Consider the following 27,596-nt stretch of genomic DNA (forward strand, 5'->3'; position numbering starts at 1 on the left):
TCGAAGACAGAGGCACTGTGTTCAATGGGAGAAGTTGAAACTGTCTACAAGAGGAAATTAGTGCAGTCCTACTCTGTTTTCACTTGAAACTCTGACTCTACTGTCAGCTCATATTTTCCTGTTGCAGTGGTTGTTACCACTGTGTATGTCTACATGGCAAAAGAATGACAGACCAAGAAAGTCTACAATGCACAGTGGATTTTATTGTAGGTGCGTGCTTTTGTCTCTTTGTTTTAGTATGTGAAGTTCTAGGCATGAAACTACTATTATTAAAATAAATAGGAAAACTACAAAGCCCTGGAGGTATAGTAAATGTGTTCTTGAATGGATGCATTAGACAAAATAGAAAATGAAATTATTGCAACTCATTCCATTTGTATTGAAACTTTCTTTGCTTGAGATTTAGATCTCTCTTTGGGAAATGGGCAAAATATAAGCTACATAATTTTTTCAAGACACAGCTGTAATTGTAGAAATTTTTGTGTGGTTGATGTTTGCTCTTCCTATACTCTTGTCCAGGTAAACAGAAATCTTGATAGTCTTTATTTGCTTCTCCCTGTTCCATTCCAAAGGTCATGCAGAAATTAAATAAAAATAGAAAATAATCAGATTTCTATCACAGGTCAGTCTGACTTGTACAAAACTCATACTTTGTGGTTTCTAGCTTTAGAGTTCAAACTGTTGCTTATTGATCCGTATATCAGTATGTTACCTTATTTTCTCTGCTTTTCTTCCCCTTCAATCTTATTTTCGTTCTGTTCAAAGAAAGATTGGCCAATGTGCTGTTTGCATGGGAGATTCAGTGTGTTGTAACTAAATACAGTGGTAGAAAAAACATTGTTCTTGTGTTGCAAGGCTTTCTGTGGTGGTGCTAGTGTTTGTTTTTGTTTGTTTGTTTTCAGTAAGTGATACATTAAGAGAGGCAAATTTAAAAAAAAAAAATCTGAATTTTGCAGATGACTCTTTCTGTACTCCATGGGAATGCAGTACAGGCTTTGATACCTTTTAAGTAAATAGTGATATCCAACTATGTGGGCTTTCACCTGCCAATCAATATTATGCCTTTAACATTATTTGTGGAGTTTGCTTTTTAAGGCTTCATTAAGTATGGATGTGATGTGTATACAATACATAACACACAAATTAGGCATGTGCTCTTTGGATTCCTTCTTTTTTTTTTTTAGTCATGCAGTACTGTAAACCTTAAGAGTACACTATGTGATTATACTTAAAGCCAGCATCATGAGTGTCTCTGAAAACATGTACAAGTCAGTAGTTCAGTGCACAGAAAATGCAATTATACTGTTTCTGTGTTGTTTTTTTTTTAAATGTAGTTAAAATGAAACTGTATCAGAATTCATATGCTTTGTATATATTCACTTGGTAATTTTGCAGAAAGAGGTGTTTGTACGGAAGAAGCTGGATGGTCTAACCTGTACTTTCTTCTTCCAAATTCAAAGACTCTACCTCAGGAAGTCCGTGAACTTCAGTTTGCTAAAGCTGAAGTAGCCTTCCAGGGAGGTGCTACTACATGCTAGGCTTGTTCTTGTACCCTTCCCTAGCTATCCACTGATACGGGTGTGCTGAGGTAGGGAGATCTGTGGTCTGACCTAGTACAGCTGTCACGCTAAATAAGGTCAGCAGTCATGCACATGCCTAATCTGAGACAGTTCAAATGAGTAATGTAGGAACATTAAGGGAATAAATTGCTGAGCTTTGTGATGTCCTTCTCAGTTGTATACTTAAGGGCTAAATTATATCCTTGGATCAAGAGCCAAATTACATCCTTGGATACAATTTTCACTAGAGGGAGGCTAGTGAACTTGGTGCTGCTAAGACAACGTCAAAGAGATTTTGTTGTGGGCTAAGTGTTGGTGTTATAGTATTGCAATATATTCAGCAGTTTAGATGCAAATGTTTTGTTTAATGTTACCGTTTATGTTCTTTTTATCATTCAGTATATAAGCTGATGGTATGTAATTTCTAAAAAAAGGATATATTTTCTGCACAGCAAAATTAAAAGGTACTGTGCTGATTTAGGTGCATACTTTATACCTTCTGCTTCTTTCTTTGTGCTTGGGAGTTAGGTTTTTGCAAGCCAAAATGTTCACTTCCTAGCCTTAGACAGAGAGCAAGTGAGTCTGAGAGGAGTTGCGGGATGAGGTGCAGGACACTGGGCTGAGCCCCTCTGGGAAGGGGAAAGTTCAGCAGCAGCAGTCCCCACCCTGAGGTACTTTCCCATGTGTTTCTCTGCTCTTCTAGAACAAGCATCAGCTTGTGCTCATACCGTACATGCATGTGAGGAAATAGCACTGATGGAATAGGGAACAGGTTTTGTATGCATTGAAGGCTGGGATTAAATCTCAAACACTTGTTCTGTCTTCTGGGTTTGGCAGTCCTATTAAGACAGTCAGTGAGCAAATGTCACGCCGCATCTGCTTCCTGAATGGTCTTTGGCTGTGCAACAGGCCTGCAAGTGCACTCTCAGTACTTCTTGTGAACAGATTAGCACCATCTCCCATTGGAAGCCTGTTTCTGCTGCTGGACGTGGCTTTGGCCTTCAGTGTGAAAGGTGTATGGAACCTGTAATAAAAAAGCATGTACAGCATCTGCCCACCAGAGAGGGTGTATGTTTTTCGCCAAGCAGATGATGATGTTCTGGGAGTTGTGGTATTGTCACAATCCTTTGAAACATTGCGGTCTTGCAACAGAGCTGAGTGAAATGTGATTATCCAATACTAAACATGGCATCTTTTTAAATTACTTGATTTCAGTAGATAAACTGAAAAGGTGAACAGTGTTTGTGAACTGCTGAGCAACGGCTGACACTACACATAAGTCTTGGAAGAATGAACAAAGCAACCCAGTATGCTTAAATCAAAGTGTCATAAGGAGAAACTTTCTTAAATGGATTCCAGTGGAGATCTGGATAAAACTCTACTGGTAGCAATATCTGTAGTCTTAGAAGGGTGTTCTTGGTTTCATTGCTACAGAGGTGGTGAGGGACAGTTTGCTGTACCTTTTTAAAAGTCTTTTTTAGGTGAACTCTGCCCATTGCTTGTCCTTTTTCTTGATTTGAATGGCATATGTGACAACTTCAGAAATATGACATTTTAACATATTGTTGTCTTGAGGGGTGTTGAGATAGTGAATGTGAAATATAATTAAAAAATTTAAAGAGTTGCTGTGCATTTCAGTTACACTGATGTAGCTATCTAATTTACAGAAGAGACTTTAATGGGAAACTTTATTGATTGTGTTCCAGGATAGTAACTATAGAGTCTGAATGCAGGTTCTAGATTGCATTCACTGCTCTTCTGTTCCACAAATCTATGGATTATTCATCTCTTTGAAAAATCTAATTTATTTTTATAGCTTATTTTGAAACTTTAAAAACTTATTTTTGAAACTTTTGAAACTATATTGTATAGGTGGAACCATTCTTTGAAAGGGGAAAGCCAGCTTTTCCTGCATCATTTGGACATACATCCACAGTTTATTAACAGACAAGTTTGCTCTTATGTTATCAGTGAACTGTGCTGCTGATTTTAGAAACATGGGTTGAAACATGAGATTGAATCCATAGTCTAGCTGCGGGGGTTCTATTTCTGGCATGATCAACGTATGTAATTTACGGTGTGACTGATGCCTGGTATTTCCGGTGTAAAAAATACAGTGACTTCAAAGAATGTTTACCTTCTGGATTTGTATGAGCTGCTTATCAGGCACAGAGTGTGTTCCAAGCTTGGATGTTATTAAATTGAAGCACTATAAAAAGATTACTCAAAATGCCCAGACACTGTCAGCACAGATAATGCTCTTCTGCAGCCTTCTAATGAAAAAAAGACAGATTATGTAACTTATCTGCCTGATATTTTAATATTCCTTGATCCTAGAAAAACGTATTTGAAAAATGCCTTACAGGCTGAGAAATTAATAAAGACAAATGTGTGCTGTGAAAGTAACGTTACCAATGTATTGGGTCCTCTAAATGTTTATAGAGACTTCCTGTTTTTATTCTTACATTAAAAAGCCAAAATTCACTCCCAGGAGATTTTTGGAGATAAAGGTCAACTCGACCTTCCTTTTCTATTCTTACAATCTGTGTTGGAGAATAAAAACGTGTTTTTGCCTATGTACAGTCTTGGACGTACCAAGACTTGACCACGTGTGGGAACAGTTGTGAGACTCCTTCTTGTTTTGCAAGGGTTTTTGGGTTTGTCTTACTCTGCCATCTATGGATCTGCAGTCTGTAAAGGAACACATAAATGAAACTTTCTGCAGGAAGAATCCATAGATTGCAGAATCACTGTTTCCAAAGGCAAAAGTGACTATGCTGTATGTATGTGTGGAGAGAGAGCACAGGGAAAGGCTTTGTAGTGAAACTGGGCAGCTGTGGTAGGATATAATGAGATATTTTGTACTGGAGCCCTTAGTAGCTTGATACAAGATTGAAAAGGAAATGTGTTGTTGCCACTCCTTTTTTCTTTTTTTCTTTTTTTTTCCCTCATGTTTAGGTTTTATAGTCTTTTTGACTTGCATAGTGTTTAAAGTTGCAGATTTTACTTCTGCTTCTAGAACGCATGGAAAAGCCTCCTTAAATTATTCTGTTGCATGTAGTAGTAATATATCGGCCAATGTACTCTGCAGGGAAATGTGGTGATCTCTGAATTCAAAGATTTTTTGTGATGAAACAAGGTGTGGGGAGTGTGATCTGGTGCTGGTAATAAGAATTTTTTGATGCTGTTGGTAGTCTGCATTAGTGCTGTGTCAGAATTTGCTATATAAATGAACCTTCTGTGTGAATGATATATATTTTCAGAAGATCTAGATTTCTGCCATCTATAATGAACAGAGATATTCATTAAAACTCTGGAAATTGGGTTCTGTATTCTAACTAAGTCGATGTAATCATACATGTAAATTTATAACTTAAATGAAACTATTAATTAACATCTTTTCAGTCCCACCAAATTTAAAAAGATAATGCATAAATAATAATGATTAGGGTCACTTAAAGATCCCAAGATACTTGTAATAAAAAGTGAGTCGTTAACAAAGAGTTGTGACAGAATTCAAAATCTGACATTACAGTTGAGTTTTGAGAGCTTGGAAGCAATCAGGGTAACAGGTAAAGGTTTCCACGGTGTCATTAAGTCATCGACAGAGTAATTCTCCCTTTCATGTTCTGAAGTTTTGCTTGGAGTGCTCTGTGCTGTTGACTGCTGCTTTGACATGCACATTGAAAAGCTAATTCTCTCAATGCAAGCTGATATTACACAAAATGTTTAAAAACAGTATTTATGTAAATATTTAGACTTAGGAGGTGAACCTGAAATTGAAGCTTGTGGTATTTAAATTTGTATTTACTTTTAAACATGACTTAACTATGTTCAAATGTTTCTTTCTCTAGTATCCAGATGTCTCTGTCTTAACTATTTCTAAATGCAGATAAAAATGTGATCAATGAAGAATTTCTGGCTTTACTTAATATCTTAAGAACTTTTTAGTTTGTGTTATTTCTGATTTCTGCTTTTGTTGCTCTGTTATTCTCAGCTAAATGCAAAGGTATTGACAAGAATAGTGAGTTTTATTAGTGGCTACTACTGTAACAACACAATTCTTGTTATTAAAGTATAGAACATTGAAAAAGTAAGGCAGGAAGAGACTGCCCCTTTTAAAATACTAAGTTTGTATGTTAAATATTTATAGTAATTAGAGAAATTCTAAAATTTTGGTCAGCCTTGCCTTTATAATATAGCTCTTTTTAAAATTGGAATTGTAATGCAATGAAAGAGTTAATATCTTTAGGTGGGACTGATAATGCCATGGTTAAGGCTGCTTCCTAATGTAAACTCCTGTTACATTCTAGCTTTGCAAAAAGTTGACTGTTCAAATTGAAGTCCATCCCTAAGTTGAATTTATTGGGAAAATTATTAAACAATGTTACATTTGTTTCCACAAATAAAGCCAGTGAAGCAGGTAAAACTTTCTCCTGTTAGAAATACAAGAACTTCTGCTGATTCTGCTGTCACCAGGGTTTGAAACAGAACTTGAAATTTGCTAGGGCGTTACCATTTACATATCTTTTCCTTTAACTGACCTTGTGAAGGTAATCAGGGAGGGGGAAGGGCAAGAATGTTTGCAAGTGACTAGTTTAAGACTTGTCTAGATCATTGCAGTTAAAGTTTCTGCAGTGAAGATCTAACTAAATTTGCTTAATTTCAGAGGTTGGTGGAAATCTTCCACTGTTGTATCGCTGAGCTTTGGGTTATGCTGGAGTCACTGTGACATGGTGTGAAGATGTCAGCTCCTTTCTGGCCTCAGACAATTCCCAACTTTACCCATCCAGTCAAGTCTTACCACTTGCTGAGGATCTTGTTTTCTGATTAAAAGTTAAGGACAAGAGCTGGGCTTGGAAATCAGGAAAAGGCACAAAGGAGGGGTAGGCTCTCACTGGCAGGTGCAAAGGAGGCTGGAAACAGAAACTAGGACTTGAAGTAATGAGTTGACATAGAAGGATGGGGCAGTGGAGGTCACCAGGAATACTGCTTCGACAGCAAGCTGGATATGTTGCAAGACGTCTTTGCTGGAAGGTGAGAATGGGGACCTGTGAAGCGGGGGGGAGAAGTCAGCTGCGAAGGGTATGGATGAGACCTGGATACGGGCTCTGTAACAAATAGTTGGAGACAGAGTAATCTGGAAAAGAAGCCCATAAAGGAGAGACTAGAGCTGAATATGTGTGGGTACAGGATACATATTCAAGTTTCCCATCTGTGCAGCAGAAAAACATTATGCGGTTGTAGTATCCATTTTAATACATTAGTGTAAAGTCTTTGAATTATGTTTACATTAGCATTTCAAGTCAGGCACTTTCAAGTTCCAGCTGCTGGATTTTGAACCATTATAGTGCTTCTTTTTTAAAATACTTGTTGGTTGTGTTATTATTGATTGCAGGCTAAACTTTGTAGATTACAATTACTAGCCATTGTAGAATTTTGGAAATGTTTCAGTGGATGCTTGCTGGATTTTTTTTACCAGGATTTTTTACCAGGATTTCACTAGGATATGGTACATCACAAAGTAGAAATTTCCATCAGGCTTATGGAAAATGGCCATCTGATGATAACTGAAGTGAGATAGTGTTCTTAAGATAGGCCATTTACATGCTAAAAAATGTGAGGATGTTTCAGTGTTCACTACAGACACAACAGTACCTCAGTACTGTTGCAACTTTTTGAAATATGTCCAGAAGACTAAATTATATGGTTGCAATGTTGACAATCAGAATTCCACAATAGAACGATGATATATGATTGTGATGACATAGAAATATAAGATCATTACTGTGCACTATGGTAAGGCCAAAATTATTTCATTGACAGCTCAGTGCCCTTCTGAACCATGTTTCCAAAGGTGTGGATGAAGCTGATGTTCCCACAAAACTGAGCATGGGTGACGGTCTTAGTAAGTCTATCTTTTGCAACCTGCAAGTCCCAGTGTATCATTTGTTTGCAAAGGCCTTAAATTAACTGATATTTGCTTGCAATAGGCTATGATGACTCTACCCTGAACTGCTTATACTTGAGATCTGTTTTGTAGCCAGTGTCCAGGTACCCATTTATGAACAGTGTGCTGAGGACTGTCCTTTGCTGCTGCTAAATCTGCATGAGATAATTTCATCTTTCTGCTCCTTCTTCTCTTTCCCTTTTTGCTTGTATAATATATTAAAGTGTATGTTTTGCTGGTTATGGATGTTGCTGTTGTTTGATTTGCAGACTTACTTGGTTCTTTTTATTTAAATTTAAGATGGTCTACCTGTTTATCAGCTGGTTCTTTCTCTTTATGTATGGCAGTCTGATTCCTATAGGAACAAATGATTCTCCTGTGATGCTTGGTATACCAGAAGCCAGTGCTCAGACAGGTATAACTAACACAGTAGAAGGATTGGCCTGTGCTAAGTAAATATACTGTTCTTTTTAGTAAGATCAGTAAATCAGTTTTGTGGAAAAATATATCTCTGCTATAGCATGATACGTCACTTAAATGCTGTGAATGGTACCAGTATGACAGCAATATCACGGTGACTGCTGTATGTAAAGGACGAAATTTGTTATGATACTTCCTTTCTTTTGAAAGGAATGACTTTTCTTATGTCTTATGAGAAGCTGGTATTAAGAACAGATAGAATCTCTTCATTTCATCTGCTCTGCTGAGAGATGCCTTCCCTGTGGTGCAAAGATTTCTTTTTTAAAAAAAAAAGTGTGTTGACTCATAACAGTTAAACACTGTCTGGCATAGAGATCTGTATGGATTTAGTTACTCTGATATATCTCTGCAAAACAAGAACTTTTTTCATGCTTTTAAAAATGTACAGATTCTCTCATGTCCTGCAGGGCTGAATACTTCTGTATACCCATAATTATCTTTCTTTGTGAAAGTCAACGCAGTTGAATTTCAATACCTACCCCTTCTGCAATATGCTAATTTAATGGATGAGGTTTTCTTCTTTCCTGTGAACATTTCTTTAACTTCCTGTATTTCCATGTTATGTGTATTATGCTGAATCTCTTTTTATGTGTCATTTAAACATTTTAGAACCTAATAATTGATTCCAATTAGGTATAGGTAGCTGCCATATCTCATTTGGAATGTTATATAATAATATTCTGCAGTAATAAGATTTCAGTTTCCATCACAGAGTGACGGAGTAGTTGAGGTCGGAAGTAAACTTTGGAGATCGTCTGGTCCAGGAATGCTGTTTAAGCAGGGCCACAAAGTGTAGGTTGCCCATGATCAGATAGCTTTTGATTAACTCCAAAGGTAAATACTCCACAACCACCATGAGCAACCTATGCCAGTGCTTAGTAACACTCACAGGGAAAAAGTGTCTTGTGATGTTCAGAGGGAACATGCTGCGTCTCAGTTGTGCCCATTGCCTCTTGTCCTGTCACTGGGCACCACTGAAAAGAGGCTGGCCCCATCCTCTTTGCCTTCTCCCTTCAGGTGTTTATATACACTGATGAGATTCCCCCTGAACTTCCTCTTCTCCTGGCTGAACAGTCCCAGATATCTCAGCTGTTCCTCACAGAAGGAACAAGTTTCTTCATCATCTTCATGGCCCTTCATTGGATTCTCTCCAGCAGCTCCATGTCTGTCTTGTACTGGGGAGCCAGGAACTGGACCCAGTACTCCCGGCATGGCCTCACCAGTGCCAAGAAAAGGGGAAAGAAAGATCACCAGGCTGGTGACACTCCTCCTAATGCAGCCCAGGATATTGTTAGTCCTAGTTGCAAGGGCAGATTTCTGTCTGACGTTCGATTTGGTGCCCACCAGGACCCCCAGCACCTTTTCTGCAGAGCTGCTTTCCAGCTGGGTGGCCCCAGCACATCCTGGTGCCTGGGGCTGTTCCTCCCCAGGTGCAGGACTTTGCCCTTCCCCTTGCTGATCTGCATGAGGCTCTTATTGACCCAGCCTGTTGAGGTCCCTCTGAATGGCAGCACAACATCCTGGTGTATCCACCACTACCCCCACTTCTGTTTCATCTGTAAGCTTGCTGAAGGCACACTGCCCCGTCATCCAGCTCATTAATGAAGATGTGAAACAGGATCAAATCCAGTACTGACGCATGGTATACCACTAATTATTAGCCTCCAACTAGACTTTGTGCCTCTGATCACCACGCTCTGGGCCCAGCTGTTCAGCCATTTTTCTGTCCAGCTTGCCATCTGTTTATCCAGCCTATGCTTCAACAACGTTTCTGTAAGGATCATATAGGAAACAGTGTCAAAGGTCTTACTGAAGTACAGGTAGACAGTACTGACTGCTCTCCCCTCATCTACCAAACCACTCATTTCATTGCAGAGGTTTCTCAAGCTTGTCAAGTGTGTCTTCAACCTGATGAATCCATGCTGACTACTCCTAATCATTTTCTTGTCCTTTGTATGCTTTGAAATGGTTTCCATATTTAGGTGCTCCATCACCTTTGCAGGGATCGAGGTGAGGCTGCCCAGCCTGTAGTTCTGTGGGCCCTCCTTCTTGCCCTTCTATAAGATTACAGTGTCGTTTGCTTTCCTCCAGTCCTCAGGCATTTCTCCCAAATGCCTTGATCCTTCAAAGATTATCAAGAGTGGGCTTGCAATGCTCTCTGCCAGCTTCCTCAGCACTTGTGAGTGCATTGGCTTGCATATATCCAGTATACGTAAGTATTCCCTGACCTGATCCCCTTCTACCAAAGTTGTATCATCCTTGCTCTAGTATTTCCCAGGTCTCTGGGACCTGGGATTCCTGCTGACTAGTCTTGCTTGTGAAGACTGGCAAAGAAGGCATCCAGTACCTCATTTTTTCCATGCCCTATGTCATCAGATTCCCCACCCCTTTCTGCAGTGGGCCCACATTTTCCTTAAGTCATCCTTTTGTCACTTGTGTGCTCACAGAAGCCCTTTTTGCCTTTTACATCCCTTGCCAGGTTCAATTCCAGCTGGGCTTTGGCATTCCTAACTTCAGTCCTGCATGCTCAGATGATGTCTCTGTGTTCCCCCCAGGTTACCCACTCTCTGTTTGCTTCCTTTTTGTGCTTGAGTTTTGGCAGGAGCGTTCATGTAGTAGCAAGGGATGCTTTAAAAACAAAAACCTTTCTGCTATTCCTCTTTGTGCCCTCTCTGCTAATCTTTATAGTAAGTTGCAGTGGCTTTTTATGGAAGAAGTTTTCCCTCAAAGAGATCAAAGGAAGATTTTTGCAGTTTTAGTTCTTACTGGATGTTGAAAGCACGTATGTTCTACCACATGCATTGCTAAGAATCTCAGAAAAACAGTACTATATATATTACAGTAGGGAAGTTTAAATTTAGGTTTTGTTTCTGAAATGCAGCCATTTGGGGTTTTCTAGTGATAGCGCATTCTCTGTTGATCCAGAATGTAATAGATTAGATATTAGAAAGAAATTCTTCACCATGAGGGTGGTGAGGCACTGGCACAGGCTGCCCAGAGAAGCTGTGGATGCCCCATCCCTGGAGGTGTTCAAGGCCAGGCTGGATGGGGCTTTGGGCAACCAGGTCTGGTGGGAGGTGTCCCTGCCCATGGCAGGGGGTTGGAACTGGGTGGTCTTGAAGGTCCCTTCCAACCTAACCCATGCTATGATTCCTTGATTCTGGACACTGCAGTGTGGGGAAAAAAAGAACAGGAATTAGCATTCACTGGGTGAGGGGAAGGAAGGAGAGGAAAGAAGATGGCTGGAAGAAATAAATCTCAAATTTATTGTAGAAAACTAAATTAATTTAACTTTTGTGAACATTTTCCACTATTGCTGATTCATGACACCTTTTAAGGGGTGTCAGAACACTGTTCTGACAACTGAGTTAGTGTTCGTGTTACAAATGTAACAGTAGAGAACTTTTTTCCTACCTGTTGACTGTTTAAATGAGATGTGTGCTCTTACATTCATTTTTCTTTTTCATATGTCATGAGCTTAATGGCTCTTAATGTTAAAAAAAATAATAATTGCAAATGCATAATTTAATAAAACTTGGCAAGCAATATCTTTGGGATATTAAGTTACTGCAGAACAATGCCATATGTATGGTAAAACATTATATATATATATATATATAAGAAATCATGATAATATAAAATATATAAACTTTAAAAATTCCTATTTAGCAGAAATGTAGATAAAGGCATAGAGGACACTGAAGAATTCTAGAACTGTTTTTTAAAATTTTTCTTTAGCTATTTTTTGCGTGTTTTTATTTTTCAACTGAAAATACATGATCAAAAACATTTGCAATTGGGATACTGAAAAATTCATGTGATTAATTTTAGTGGTCTTTTGGACTCGATGAAGTCATTCACAGTCCTGTTATAGTTCCATTTTTCACTGCTTTCTAGATTGTTTTCTTCCCATCCAGCTGGGCTAGGACTAAAGCTGCACTTTTTGTTTGGCTGAATAGGAATTGTGATCAGTTGGTAACACTAAATTTTCTGACTTAGTATCCTAGAATAGTTAAAGGACCAAGTTGCCATGGTTTACTGGGTATTGTTTATAGGCCAGAGTATAAGTAATGTAAGTAAAGATCCTTTCCTTTGTTCAGAACATATTAATAGGACAACTGATAGAGAGTAAACCTTGTGTTAAATTTGAAATGCCAGTAATGTCCAGTAGCACTGCAGCGATACTTTGTACTTCATAGCGCATTTCATTTGAGGAGCTGAAATAAGCTGTAAACCATTATTGATGCAATTCTGTCATTGTGTATGAGAACTTATGTTTCAATTTGTTAATTACATTATGTTACATGCTTTATCAGAAATCTTATTAGTCAAACTGATAACTCAATTCTTGTTGCCTGGCTTGGTCTTGCAGAGAGGAGTGTGTCTTATCGCGGCATGGTTATGAAATTATACTTAAAAAGACCATTTTACAGAAAAGGATTTTAGAGGATTTTAATGGTAGGTTGAGTTGGGACAATTCTACCCTTTTAAGAATGACATTGTTGCAGACTTTAAGTAGATTTGATGGCATTGCATGAGGAGATATTGTAATTTAGTAATTTCGAGAGAATAGATTAAAAAAAAATAAGGTAACCATGACACACAGGATTTTTAAGTCACGATGCCTCCTATTTGTACGCTTAAAGATGAATTGTTAGCAAAACCATTGGCAATCTTCTACCACCACGTAGTAGTTGTATTTAAACCCTAGAGGCTCAATCAGCAGATGTTTATTGAATTTTATGGGTTGCCTTTGGGGAGGCTTTTCTGCTTCTCAGTTGTCTGTGTCTGCTGTTCATTCTCTTGTGTCTTTTCTCACAGCTTTACTGGATGCTGTGTGTACTCTCAGCTTTCATTAGCCCTTCATTTAGGTCCTCTTGCAGTTGGTAATTTATTGTTACTGCCCTTTATCCCTTTGCTTTTGTATGTGCCCAGCCCCTTCTTCTCTGTCTTTTTATTTATGTTTTGCTCCACAGTTCTGCACAGTGCTTCAGAGTTCATTCTAATAGCCTTCATTAAAGGACAAGGGAATTATACCTCTTACAGAGTTGACCGTATGAGGCTGCAAGTGCTTTGAGCAGGGGGCCAGTTCTGTTGCGGTGAAGGCATGTACCTGCCATGTGATTAATTAGCATGATGTACAAAATGAACGGTCACAGTTAAATCAGCGTAAAAGAGGTTAGCATGTCTTGGTCAGGGTGATCTGTGGTGTCAGTCCAGCTGTAATGCAGGGCTTTGCTTTGATGGGAAACCATTCCTTGTTTTGTAACCACAGATTTAGAGTTCTCGGGGATTGTGCAGTACTTCAAATCCTAATCTTAAAAGTAAGGTTTCTGGAGAACTTACGGTTAAGAGAGAGCTCTCCTGTAGTCTCCTGAAATACCCTCATCTTCAGTAACTTTTTACTGTTGAGGCATTTTAGAGTTGTCTGAAGGTAGTTCTTGGCACTCTGAGCTGGATTCTCAGTAGTAATATGCAGCTGCCTTAGGTCTGGTAGATCCCTGTCCCCAGTGCCACTACTCTTTCTTGTCCTTGCCCACAGCCATGGTCTTAGGGAAGCTTAAAAGGGAAAACAAAGTAATGTAAACAGTGAAAAAGCCTTATCTTTATCTTTGATGTTATTCTAGAAAATACCTTTTTCTTTATAAGAGAATAAAATGGATTTAAGGTTTAACTTTGTTCTCTTTAGCTTTCTACTGACTTATCTTTGGCATATTAATAGAAATTATGGAAAACGATTGACCCAGACAAACTGAGACCTTTGTGACCAGAGTGAAGTCACTGACATTTTGGCACTGCTACACTCATTAGTGGTACTAACCCAAGTGTTTTGCTTTCAGCACTGCTGCATTTCATGCATAAAATTTTATACGCAGGAAGATAAAGACCTTACAACCTCCTAATTAGCAAATCTAATAAGCAGTACACAATTTATGGTTATGCACCAGCTACATTGATTATGATTATGAAGTCATTGCAATATAGTAATGTAATTTGTCAATATAAATCACAATCCTTCTCATTTAGTCAAAATTTTAGAAGCCACAGGAAAACGTTGTTTCTCGTAGGCTAAAATAAAATGAATGCTGAAGTAAAAACAGAATAAAAAGGACAGAGAGTACAGTTCTTTTGTAGGCTAGATTCCAAAATGTATTTTTGCAAGCCTGGCAATATGTTCAATTTTTAATTTATAATTTGGCAAACATGAAAATAATATCCTCTTTTTTTATTCACTTTTTTGGTGAATCTATTTTTGTCAAAGTGCTTTAAAAAAAAAAAAAGTGCCATCCTGAAAAAATGTGCAGTTTCCATATTACTGCTAAGATAGTTCTGTTTGGTTTTGGACAGAATACTTTATCCAAGACTGGGTCACATGAAAAAAGTAATTTGTTGATGTTGTTACATGATCAATAATTGCTGGTTAAAAAAAAATATATTGACTTAGTAGAAGATTAATAAAGATCACATGATTTTACGTCACTTACTAGATGGGGATTTATGTTTTTTCTCCTGAAACAATTTTTTCTTTGCTTCTTTATTATTCCCTTTCCTTTGAATTCTTAAGCTTTTTCTGTCTTCATGTGTGTATGCTCGAAAAGCTATTTCTTGTTTATCTGTGCCTTAGTCTTAAACCTGTGTTTTTGTAACCAAACAAGACACTGTAGAGACCGGCATTTTTTAAGTTGTCATACTAATGTAGCCTGCAAAGTAAGTTTTCAGAGCCACCAGAACAATAACACTTATGGTGTTTCTAGTTTGTTGGTAAACACTGTGCACTTGCAAAGCTGCTATAGCAATTAGGCTCCCTAAGAGGAAATGGCTGAATTTGAGTATTGCAGTGCATATTTAGATGGGTCTTAGATTCAACATGTCACCGAACTGCAGTCCTAGGAGGTAAGAAGCCCTATAGCAGAGCACAGAGAGGAAGGGATAAAGGACTCAGAAAATGGAGGGAGAAAAAGAGGGAAAGGAAGGAAAAGGAAGGAAAAAGTTGCACTCACTGTTTGGAGTTGTTCAAAATATTTTGACACGTTACCTTCTTAACAGCAGGCTTCATGGCAGGTCAGGTATTGCCTGCCTGAAGTACGTTACTTTTACACCTGATTATCTGTTGTCTGTCCTCCAATAGCCAGCATAAAGGTACAAGCTGGTATAAATGCTGTTATAATTACTTCTGAATTATTCAGTAGAAATACAGACATGTGGCTTTGCCCCATACAGATGGAATTTGTTTTGCTATGAGGTCTGGCAGTGTTGAGATATGATATCAATAATCGTGGAACTACAGTCTAAGTAAGTAGTAGCTTTCAGACATTTATGAGGTACAAAGATAGAAAGAGGCATAGAGATGCTTGAGCTCAGTAATCATTTTCCACTGTTGTGCTGCTGTCAAGGCAAAGCATGGAGGGAGATGAAAATCAGAGTAGGAGGAGTTCTACCTGCTAATAAAATGGAAGAAGGTTTTGTTATTCTTTCACAAGAGACTGAAGGGTAGAACTAGATGAAGAAGGGTAGAACTAGATGCTGAAGGCAAACTTCAAAGAGAAGTAATAACAAACAGTAGTTTTTTGTTTAAAAAAAAAAAACTGGGACATGTTAAAATAGTAAAATGCTAAGGCACACTGAAATCTGAGGGCATTATTAATCTTGCACCTGATCTGTGTTTGTTGAGGTAGGCCTACATATGATCTTAGTGAGTATTTACATGAAAGATGAAGTTACCGGTATGAAAGTAATCCCTGTTTATGTAGAAAAAAAGTTCAATGCATGTTTTAGTACAGTGTTTTCTAAGTGTTCTGTGTCTGAATGGGAACTGGATTGGTGTCCTGTGATTCTATCAAAAAGTTTTTATGTGGGTGTTGGGAAACACTGTAGAGTCATAGTGTGTATCCAATCTTTTTAACTGTTCCAGAACACAGATTTTGTTTATAATTTGGGGAAAAAAAAAGGGCCATTTTTCACTTCTTTAAAGCTTGTGATTCCACTGGCAATGGGTGGAATTCATACACAGGGAAAAAAAGCTATGTATATTTTGAATTTCTTCAGGAAGAAGCAAATTAGTTTATTGCAGCTAAACACAAATGAAAGATAAAGTCCTTTCCTTTTGGATCCCAGATGACAATGTAGGTTATCTATTACAGAGCTTTATGGTGGGGTAGCTGCAGGTCATGAGCAAATACACGTAAGTATTTAATATCCTTGACCTGTCTAAAGCTGCAATCCAGTCAAGGGCTGTTTATGGCATATAGCTTTCACAAAGTACAGCAGGATTATTTGGACTTTTTTAGTGTGTAAGATTCTTGGCATGGTTTCCAGTCTAGGTGGAGCAGAAAGCCATTAGAGACAGCACAGATTCCAAATGTCTAATTGTTTTAAAAGGAAGAGTAGTAAGTGCATGTACAGTTTTTGTCCCAGGGCAAGGGGAAACTTAGTGATCCCTCCCTTCCCATGCTTTATTTAATCAGAAAAGAAATTACTCTTATTTTTATCTATTTATCTACAATTAGAGGGTTGTTCTGAACATTAGTTAGTATTTGTATAGTGTTTTGAAAACATGAAATACTGTGTATCTATGATATATTATTTGTGCCCCTTTAAAATATCAGTTATATCAGAAAAAGATGGCTTTTTAAAATTTAATTTAGGACAAGGTCCTCTGTGGGAAAAGGATTTGCTGATGGAAAAAAAGACGACATTGTTTGGAATTATATTTTTTAAGCTAAATTACTTGCAGAATCATGTCTTGGGAGATGAGACTGACACTTTCTGCTTTGCAAATATCTGGATTTCATTTTTTTTCCTTCTTTGCACAGTTGATTTGAACCTCACAAGAGGCTGGCCATTTGTTTTCTCTTGAACTGGGGGGTCAGTAGTATTCTAGCTTTGTCCTCACCTTGTTGTCGTCTAAATGGACTGCTGTACCATTTTTTGGCTCTTGGAAAATTTTATTTTAGGGCATTATCAGCCTCCTTAAAATGTTGCCTTCCCACCACTACCTACTGTTTCAAATCTATGAAAAATCCAAGCTTTTTGAGAAATGGCATGCACTTTTTCTGTTGCTGTTGAACTGATATATTTTCCTTTGTTAACAGGGTGATATGAAATATGCTTTTTTCCCATGTTTTCCTTCATGTTTTCCTATTCCTTTGAGCCGTGCTTTCTCTGGCAGTGTTCCAGAGCAAAGGATGTTGTTTCCCCGAAGGATTACTTAATATATGTATATAATTTAAAACCCGACAATCTCAAGGTCTTTTTCTTTTTATCAAAATACTGGTCTCTGGTAGACCTGAGGACATGAGAGAGCATGTCTGAGAGAACGTCTGAAGTCTCACAGTCACCATTAAAGTAGGTAGGATCAATTTCTTTAAAAATACTGCTCTTTGCTTTCTACCACTTCTTATCGTGACTAGTTTTGGGTCCTTTTTAAAGACATATCATTTGATTTATTAAATGAATATGCTGTTTTACTGTAGTAGTAGTATTAATCCAAAAACAATTACCTGTGCAGCTGTCTGAAAGACTCTGGTATTTTGAAAACCATATCTGCTATGAATCACAGAGCAGACTTAGCTGTTATTGAAAATCCAGACTGCCCAGTGTTCCAAAGTAATGTTCTGTCTGACATTTACTGAATAGGGCATAGTTATCAAAGAAACTGGAGAGATTGCAGTAATTACACTGAATCTTTATCTCTGCTCTGATATGTAGCTGACAATAAAGGATGTGGAAAATAAATGTATTCATTTTAATGCATCCATTTATGCAGTGTTTCTTAAGAGCAGGTGGCAGTACAGGAGAGTTTTCACATCTTAGATAGCAGTTTTAAAGAATTAGCTCTTTCATAAACTCAGTGCTTCCACGTTTCTCTGTGATTTAAACTATATCATTTGATAATCATATACATCTGTGACTTTGGCTGAGGTTCTTGGGAGGAGAGGGTACTTGTCTAACATTTCTCCTTCACACTTGTTTCTCTTGAAAAAGTTTGTTATATGAATGCCTGTTTAATCTCAATAAATTAAGAATTTGTTTTTGTATTGAATTTTGTCGACATATCCATATATCATGGTTAGATCATGCTTTCCTGACTACAGCAAGTTTGCTATCTTGATGTATCAATGTTTTAAGAGAGCTACTCTCACTTGGTGACTCATCTCCTAAAGACTAACAAAAGGGCTTGACATGGGAATAAATTATTCTTCAACAGAGAGTGTTTGGTCTTGTTGGAGATGAAAATACTAGATGAAATAAAACAAGAATGTCAAGATCATTTCATAAGAACTATCCTGGTATAATCATCAAGGTTTTCAAGAGTCATAGCAATTTGTACAAACCATGTCTTTTTTGTCTTAGTGACTGTGTTTTGTCTTTAGAGCCATAGTTATGCAATGTAATTAACCATCAAGGGAATTCGGGTTTTTGCTAAATATTGCCATTCCAACAGATGCCTGTGTTTTAACTCAGGCGTAAAGCCTGGCTGCTTTTAGCTTAAATGCTCCTTCATTAGAAATATTGCCCTTCCTTGAGCAACAAGTGAAATTCAGGTAGGATATCCAGAAGTGTTTGGACTCACCACTGTTGGGAATGCTTGTTCTGCTGTTAAATGTCTGAGAAATGAGTTTCCTATGGCAATGTGATTTCCTTATTGACAATGTTATGATTTCTGTTCGTGTGTATATCTGGTCTGGCTCGTCTATCTTAAACTCCCAGCTGACTCTTAGACTCTTGTTCTTTCCAAAGTGATTTTCAGGTTGTATGTCATCCGTGTTCTCTTTTCTTACAGATTGGCAGATAGGCTATAACCCATGCTTCTGCTCTCCTTTACTTTTTTTCTTCTTTCCAGCCCAGTATGCATCCTCCAATATCTGCGTTCAGCTCATTGTTTTCCTTTAGTGCCTGGTAGCCATATATGCTATGGATGCATGAATGTACAGACGCACTGGTTGTTCCCATTGATCTGCTCTAAGCCCTGGCTGTGTTTGGCAGACACAACTCAGCTGCTGTGAGCTGTTGCCAGGCTGCACAATGCACTCTTCATTTGGAAAGTGTAGCCACTGATGTGTAAGTTAGCGGCTGCCTGAGGCCAGAGGCTGACTCTTGTGTTCTTTGTTTTAAAGAACAGGATCCTACCACTGTAACTGCTCTGAGCCTGGGAGCAAGCTGTCCCTGCAGGATGGAACAAACTTTCACTAACATTTTCTAAGCATCACTACTGCAGTTGATATTGATGAGAAATTGATTGAATAAAAGACGTTATCATAAATATATCTGCTATATTACTCAGTACCTGTGAAAGCACTTTAAATATGTCTTCGTAAAAGAAAAGAAAAAATCCCAGAAACAATCTCTGGATTTTTTGAAGACATACATTTTGAATATTTGTATGTGTTTCTGTGTCTGTAAGTGTATTTGTAAATAGTTGCAGCTGAGACATTAAACAGTACTTCTGTGTATTGTTTGATTATTGTTTCGATGATTGGATCTTGCAGTATTCCTAAGAACTGTATTGTGTAGGTATTTCTTGTTGTGAACTTGTGTCATGAGAAATATCTGTTTCTTTCCTCTGCTAAGTACCTATTTGATGAGCTGTTCTAATAGTAATTTTCCAGGGGTCAGTGGTATAATGGTGATTTAGTCTGGCAGTCAGAGATAGGGCAGCTGAACACTGTCCAAATTTAGAGGAATCGTAGCATCCATATCTGTTTACTGGTCACAGTTTGTGTGTTGCTCCAAGGCTCCACAAGCTGTTCCACAGACTTTTGTAACCATACGAAAATAAAATGTTCTGTTCTGTCAGCTATTGGTGGTTTTGGCAAGACAAGATGTTACAAATTTACTCGAATACACTTACAGATGTGATAATCTGAAAGTGAAATCATATTTGTATTTCCTACTTACTGTACTAATGTACTGATCTGATACTTCCAGGACGTGGCATTGTGACAAATATTGCCAGCATTTTCTGAAGTTAAAGTTTACCTTAAGTCTTGGTGTTTTGATCAGTCCATCATCTCCTGCCTGCTGTAATGAGATGAATATGTGCTAACAACACTTTAGAATAAAACCTATCAATGGCGTTGAGTACAGATAAACAGGAGGTTGTGTAAGGCACCGTGCTTTGTCAGGAAGCCACTGAGCAGTGTCTTCTGCTGCCTCTGCTGTAAGAATGGCAACTTGTGGCCAGGGAGACAGCTGGAGAGCAGTACCTTTGTAAATTGCTTCCATGACACTTGCTAAATCTTGCTTTAGTGCTATGAAGTTCAACACTAATGTCTGTCGTCAGTTGTGTTGCTCATAATTGTGTAAATGCCATGCTGAGGGACTGGATATGTGGTTTATGTGTGGGGATACCGTAGTTAGTGACACAAGTGAAGTGCTTTCAGGTAAAGTTTTCTATCTTTTACTTCTGTTATTAAAAGCTTGATCCTAATAGGCATGCATCCTTTTCTTGGATCTCTGTGTATTTAAATGTAATTGCTGACTTTGATTGAGTGTGCTATCCATACCAGGTATCCAGAATAATTATTCTTTGCCTTCTTGCCAATATAACTGACGCTACATTAAATTTTTTGTCAGCTCAGTAAGAATAGCTGAAGTCATGTATTCTTTTTGTTGTTGGCTAGTGTAGGTGTGCTATCAAAACTCTAGAAGTGTAGATCAGATGCAGAATTCCTGGTTTTTTTCTATGGGGAACTGCCCTACCTGAGTGTGGAATGCAAAGTTTTGCTTTGACTATATTTTATTTGACAGTGCAGACAAACTACACAAGTAATATTCATACCAGATGAAGAACCCTCTCATAGAAGCATCAATCACTTTCTGCCACAAAATTACTTTTTTTTAAATTATTATTATTATTTTTTCTTCCTCTCTTCTCACCCCTTCCCTCCCCATGTAAATTGTGCTGGGTTTTCTGGAACTAGTTTCATGTGGAGATTGGATATTCTGTGAAAGTTTAGTCTGTGCCAAATTCAGATTTATTTTTGCTTTTTGAAGTTTTATGTTTACAGTACCTCTCAGCACCTAGAAAGGTATGTGAAGGAAGCTTGATAATATGATTGAGGAGGTTGATTGCAAACAGACTACTAAAATAGCAAAGGCTTAGGTGCTTTTTACCTCTGTCTTTCATACATACTGGCATACGCAGTACCTTAGCATGAGAACAGAAATCTTTCTTTAAATGATGAAAGATTATGATACCTTAGGGAGAGTTATGAAAAATGCCTAAAAAAAAACCACAAACTGAGTGTGCATAAAGGAAAAGTTCTTACAGAAAATTTGAATTGATACCTTAGGTAAAGAAGTAACTACAGTAATTTAGAGCCTGGTAAATAAAAATGTAATTTTGCCCTGCAGGGTAGCATCCCTGGTATACTGGCAACTTTTAGTACGTTGCTTTTTTTTTCTTTTTTTTCCCCTATGTGACTTTGTCACTTGTTTTAGAATTCAGCTGAATTCTAGAATACATGTGACATGAATTCTTTTATTACAGTTTCCATAAATCAGAATAGAAACTTTTCTGGTTCACTTCAATTGGTATTTTTCCAGCCAACATCTCTGGATAGCAGAAGAAACAGCAGTGTAGTTTTCACTGCGTTTTGAGAGTCCATCTGAGAACCACATCCCTTGTACCAAAAGGCATCCATGCAGCACCAGGTGGAGAGAGACTGTGAATGAGACTATGCATCAGACCAGATAGCATATGAGTCATGGTATTCATACTCTGAAAAATAAAACCCTCTTCAGATCTTTCTGTGCAGAGTTAAGTGTTGACCCAGCATCATGATTTCAAATGTACTTAATCGTTCAGTGCAAGCAAGCTCTATTTCAGATGTAAATCCTCAAACTCATCTCTGGGATCTTTCAACCAGGTAGATCTTTTGCCTCCATGTTATCTTATGGCTTTTTTCTTGTACCATTTTACCCTTGCCAGAAATGTCTTAGATCTATTTAAATAACATAGAAAAATTATCAAGCTTACATTATTAAATAAAATAGGTAATAGAGCACCCAAAATTATTGTAGAGAAACACACGAACCCATCTGCTTTAAATAAGCTGTTTTCTACATGGGATAGCTTCATTATACCAACATTTAATAAATCATGATGTTGTACTTCTTTCAACACAGCAGTGGTTTCAGTTATTTAGTTATATTTCAGCTGAAGTTAAGTCTATAGCTTTTATTTCATACTTTTAAAAGTCCAGACATTCCCTTTGAAAGTATGCAGCATTACTGAAAATAAGTTCTTCTAGACTCCAACAGACTTACTTCAGACTACTCTGATGTGGTTATAACATCTGCCAGTCAGAAGCGGGGTGCTTATTGCTCTAAACTAATCCCTGTCTACAACAGATTCCTGAGGCTTAGATGTTAATGGAATGAATAACTTAATTCTTTTCAGGGTAGCGTTAATATTTTAGCTTTCTAAAGGTAGCAGGGACATTGATAACTCATTGCAGTGAAACATTATTTTGAGACTGTTATACTCTATGACATTATTCTGTAGCTTGCCCTTTTGGAAACAATGTTAGATATATATGTTTGGGGGTGGGGGGGGGAGTGTGTTTTTTCTCTCAGTTGTTTTGCCACAAAATCATGGTGAAGGTCATGAGATTTTCTGAAGGATTCTAGTCACCTTGGAAATATCCTCATAAGAGTTCAATACTATCCTGTTCGTACACTTAGGGTACCCTGCCCAATATAGTCATGTCACCTACTTTTGGGCACTTCTCTGAGTCATTTCTTCCTTAAATTAACTTCTAAATGTTTCCAGTTATTGTACAGATTCAAATATATGTGTAATTGTTTATTCTTGTATAGCAATTTCCAGCTGTCCCACTTTACAGTTCAGTTAAAAGATGGCTACAATGTGCATGTTTCAATAGTTGCTGCCCTGAGTTGATAATAAGGTCTGGGATTGTACAGTGCACTGCACATAGGAACAGTCTTAATTTTCCTCTGTTTTAAGGAGTTTGTAATACAAAAAGGAAACCAAAAGTGCAACAGAAACACATGATAAAAATAGTACTGTCAACATATTTACCCATTTGCATTTTAATTTTAAAATAAATATTAGGACTTAATGCCTTGCCTTAGAGGGGTGGGAGTTGAAGTTGCATATTTATATCCCTAAAGTGATTTGTTTAGTCTTAGAACTAATTTATCTAAATAAAAACAACACTATTTTATGCATCATAAAATCTAATTTTACAAACTATGAGTATGTATTTCAGTCTTGGATAAAGCCTGAGGAATTTACCTGTTTTGCAAATACTGAAACTGGGCTATAAGATGTCAAATATAAAACTGTTCTTACTCCTTCTAATTTTTGCTACTGTGAAGTTAAACACTGCTGCCAGTGATACGCCATTGCCTAGTTCTTACCACAGTGTTGCCATTGATTCTGTAAATAGTTTTAGTCAAATTGCTTAATTTTTGCTGCTGAATTCTCTCTTTTTTCATAGACATAGTATTTATGACAGTTGGTATTTTTCAGGAGATGCTTACTGTTTATGTTTAAGTGCAAGCATCCAGGTGTGATTTTAAAGACAAACAAACAAAAAAACCCACCTTGACTTAAAAAGCCAGAGCAGGGCACATCTTAGAAACAGTGAAGTATAGAATTAATATTAAAATATTCCCTGCATTTAAGTATGTGCTGTTCTCTGTTTTTGTTTTGTTTTCCTACAAGTAAAATGTTATGGAATATACAGAGTGGATGTGGATATAGGAGAAGACACCACCACAAACTCCCAATTGTGAATGAGAATGTACCTCATGTTTACAACACACAAGCGTAACAACAATGGGGAAAAGGCGTTCCCATTAAAAGTGTGCTCATAGAAGGCACGCTGACAAAACCTACAATGACAAAACCGTACAGCCTCATCTACAGAGCATATCCTTGCATTGGCTGTTCCTGTACATCATACTTTATTACTTGGGCTTGGACAAGAGCTATGCTGCGTGTCAAGCTTTCTTACTTCTAATGCATGGTTCTGCTACCCCTGCCATGTAGATTTCAGTTACAAAATCAGGCAGACACACAGACACCCTCACTTTTGTCTCTGCACCACTCTTACCCCACCCCCATCACTCACCTTCATACCCCTTCTAAAGAGCTCCCACCATCACATCAGTGCTGGTTTGCTACTGTGGCTCTCAGATATGGTCATGGCATTCATTGTGAATCCCTTGGGAATACCTGTACCTCATCTGTAAACTCTGCTTCACATGCCAAGAAGCACTGGCAGGGGTTATCCAGAAAGGAGTCTTTGGATGCTGTAGTAGCCCCTATTGTCATAAGAAATAAACATGGTGTTCCTTTGAAAGACTACATCTGAGTTTTTGAAATGACTCCATGGAAGCCGAATACCTAAATCCCAGGGAAATAAGTTTGGACTCTGAAATTCTTTGACTGCTTTGAAAACTCTGAGCTACATTTCTGGATGCAGATTCCAAGGTTCTCTCTCTAATATATGCAAGACTGTAATCTTAGTTCAAATGAGCTTTCTACATCCATATCTTTTCAATTCAGAAAAGTTTGCTAAGTTTCCTTGAGATATTTAAGGAAAGTACTAATACAGTCCAATATTAGCTTCCATAGATAAACAACGGGGAAATGTATTGGTGAGTGTTTGATCTACTTTTCTTCATGTAGCAATTTATATCTACTGCTACATAAATAGCTATGGTGCTAGTCTGGAGGCCTAAAATCTCTAAAGTTAGTTGGATAAATACTCTTCTAATGTATGCCTTTCAATAAAGTCACTAAAGACAGTAAATCAAGTCAGCTTCCCTCCTTTTCTTTATTTACCTCTCCAAAAAACAGCCTATCCCAGCAGTCAGCAGGGGAGGTGTTTATGTTGGGTTTCCATATTCTTTCATGAATTATTCAGTTCACAAATCTGTTTTAACGTGTGAGGTTTTGATGGTTCAAAATGGTGCTGTTTCACATCTGAGGTGACCATCCTTACATTGGTCCAAGTTTTCATCTTCTTACAGAAGCAGTAGTGGTAGATGTAACCAAGTGTTGGAAGTTTTTTTTTTTTTAAACCTCCTGTAGATTCCCTCAACATTGCATTTCCCTTTTTTTCATAGCCTCTCATGTATGCATCAAGTTCACTGGTTACCTGTTGTGTGACATCCCAGACACCTGGGAGAGCTGGGAATGTTCCAGAAGCAGCAGCAGCAATTTCAGTTCTGTTTAGTGCCAGGTCATTATTTTTTTTTTTTAAATGATCCTTCCAGATGATTTAGGTGAGCAACAACTTCAATAATATTTCCAGGCAAGACACATCCTGCCCTAAGCTAAGGGGATAGCTATTATATTGTGGAACTCCTAAAGACAGTAATTTTTGGAGGAGAGCTTAAGAAAACAGTCCAATCTGAAAAAAAAAAGGTGAGGTTTAATGTTCATATGAAAAGAATACATGTTCTATTATCTAGAGTATTGTAATTAATTAACACTGTTGTAATGAAAGGAAGTAGTTATTCCCACATTATACACGAGCAAACAGTAAGGGCTTGTCTACACAGGGATGTTTTGCAGTTGTGCTGTTAGCCAGTGCACTACTATATTTAAACAGCTGTAATTATGGTGGTAGAATTCCCTGAGTGAGACTCTACTTTGACTAAAAGCATGCCCTTTTCTGGCTTAAGGTATATTACTTTGGAAGCAATTTGAAATGAGCCAAAAAAAGGAAAACAAAATAAAAAAAGCTTTTGGTTCAATATAAAATAAGAGCAAATACACAGTAAGTTATACTATCCTATATCGCTTTCCTGGCTAGACAAGCCCTGGAAGGTCAGTAATGTATGTGCTTGTGTCACCATTCAACCTGCGTATTAATACAATATTACTCTCCTTGTATCTGCTCTCTTCTTCCTGTATCATAACTATTTATTGTCTCCATAACTGTAAGTCTCGTGCTTAGTCTAGAGGGGTGCTTTTGCAGAATAGTTCATATGTACAACAGTAATGCGAAAGGAGTAGAGAAGAGATTAGATCTCAGGACGGTATTCTGAGCTGTATTATTTTTATGACAGGATGGATAATATTTATTTGTATTAATGTTGGTTGTTAAATATATTCCTATTAGCGTTTAGTTGAAATGAAAGATACGTATGAGGAAAGCTCTGCAGCTCAAAGTCCAACCTGTTAGATCATACACATTCTCAGGAAGCTCTAAAGTCCACTGCAGACTAAGCTATTTTTTCTGATCAATTAGAACTGTAGAAAAAGTATAGGAAAAAAGACAATTAAATGAAGTGGGAATTGCCTTTGGGTATTTTGGTCATAAGGGTAGATGAAGTAATTTCAAGTGTTCTTTTCAAACTGTATATATGACTTTTTTATTGTTTTGTTTAGAAGATGCAGATAATTTTTGATGTTGTATTGATGATATTTGAAATTATGTCAACTGAAAATCTATACAAGTCACAGAAAATCAATACAAGTTACAGATAGAAAGGTCCATGAAATTGTGTACTCCGTATCTGTGTCAACGTAAGAATGCTTCCCAAAGTGTATTTGTTATCCAGTGTATGTTTTCTTCCCAAGCTGTATGCTTCCCAAGTCAAGGGATATTTAACACTTCCATTGGGAAACCATTATATAACTCTTCTAAATTTTATTTTCAGGAACCCCTGTTTGGAAAGTATGTGTAGATGTTCTTAGTTTCACTCCTCACATCTACCATTCCAGCTGCATTTTTTTATTTTTAAGTTCACTTTCTACGTTTCTGTATTTTCATGTGCGTAAGAGATTTGTGATTTTTCTCACTCAACAGACTGTGGCGAATGTGAGTGTACTAGACAAGTTTTCAAGTTAATGATGGTCAGCTTCCAAGTCGTTCCTCCTGGACAACGATTCATTCACAGACTTTAAACTATTTTGTTCCTTTCTTTCTTTCTTTTCTTCTTTCCACCCTTGATATGTTTAAATTGCATGATTGCTTACATAGGTTCATACACCCAGTAACACCTCATAATAGTTGATTAGTGTTAATTCAAATACTGTTCAGCGAAGTAACCTTTGTATCTCAAAATCATAATTGTTTTCTTGTACTTCAGTAAGATTTCCCATTGTTCATATATGTTCATGGCCATAGGATCACAGAATCATAGCATGATTTGGGTTGGAAGAGACCTTCAAGACCACCCAGTTCCAACCCCCTGCCATGGGCAGGGACACCTCCCATCAGACCAGGTTGCCCAAAGCCCCATCCAGCCTGGCCTTGAACACCTCCAGGGATGAGGCATCCACAGCTTCTCTGGGCAACCTGTGCCAGTGCCTCACCACCCTCTGAGTGAAGAATTTCCTCCTTACATCTAATCTAAACCTACCCTCTTTTAGTTTAAAGCCATTCCCCCTTGTCCTATCACCACACCCCCTGACTAGGAGTCCCTCCCCAGCTTTCCTGTACACCCCCTTTAGGTACTGGAAGGCCACTGTAAGGTCTCCCTGGAGCCTTCTCTTCTGCAGGCTGAACAACCCCAGCTCTCCCAGTCTGTCTTCATATGTCATATTTTTATTCATTTGCATGTTCCTACACATCATAAATGAATTAGCACAAGCCCCTAACTCACAGAAAAATGAACAA

At 37.7% G+C, this 27,596-nt stretch overlaps 1 protein-coding gene across 7 annotated transcripts in view; it reads left to right on the forward strand.

Annotated features, from left to right (window-relative positions):
- The window catches only part of MCC (MCC regulator of WNT signaling pathway), a 202,077-nt gene that overhangs the window by 46,692 nt on the left and 127,789 nt on the right, over positions 1-27,596 (forward strand). The gene's annotated exons all lie outside the window — the stretch shown is intronic.

This window comes from Anser cygnoides, chromosome Z, assembly GCF_040182565.1.
Source record: "Anser cygnoides isolate HZ-2024a breed goose chromosome Z, Taihu_goose_T2T_genome, whole genome shotgun sequence".
Lineage (NCBI taxonomy): Eukaryota > Metazoa > Chordata > Aves > Anseriformes > Anatidae > Anser > Anser cygnoides.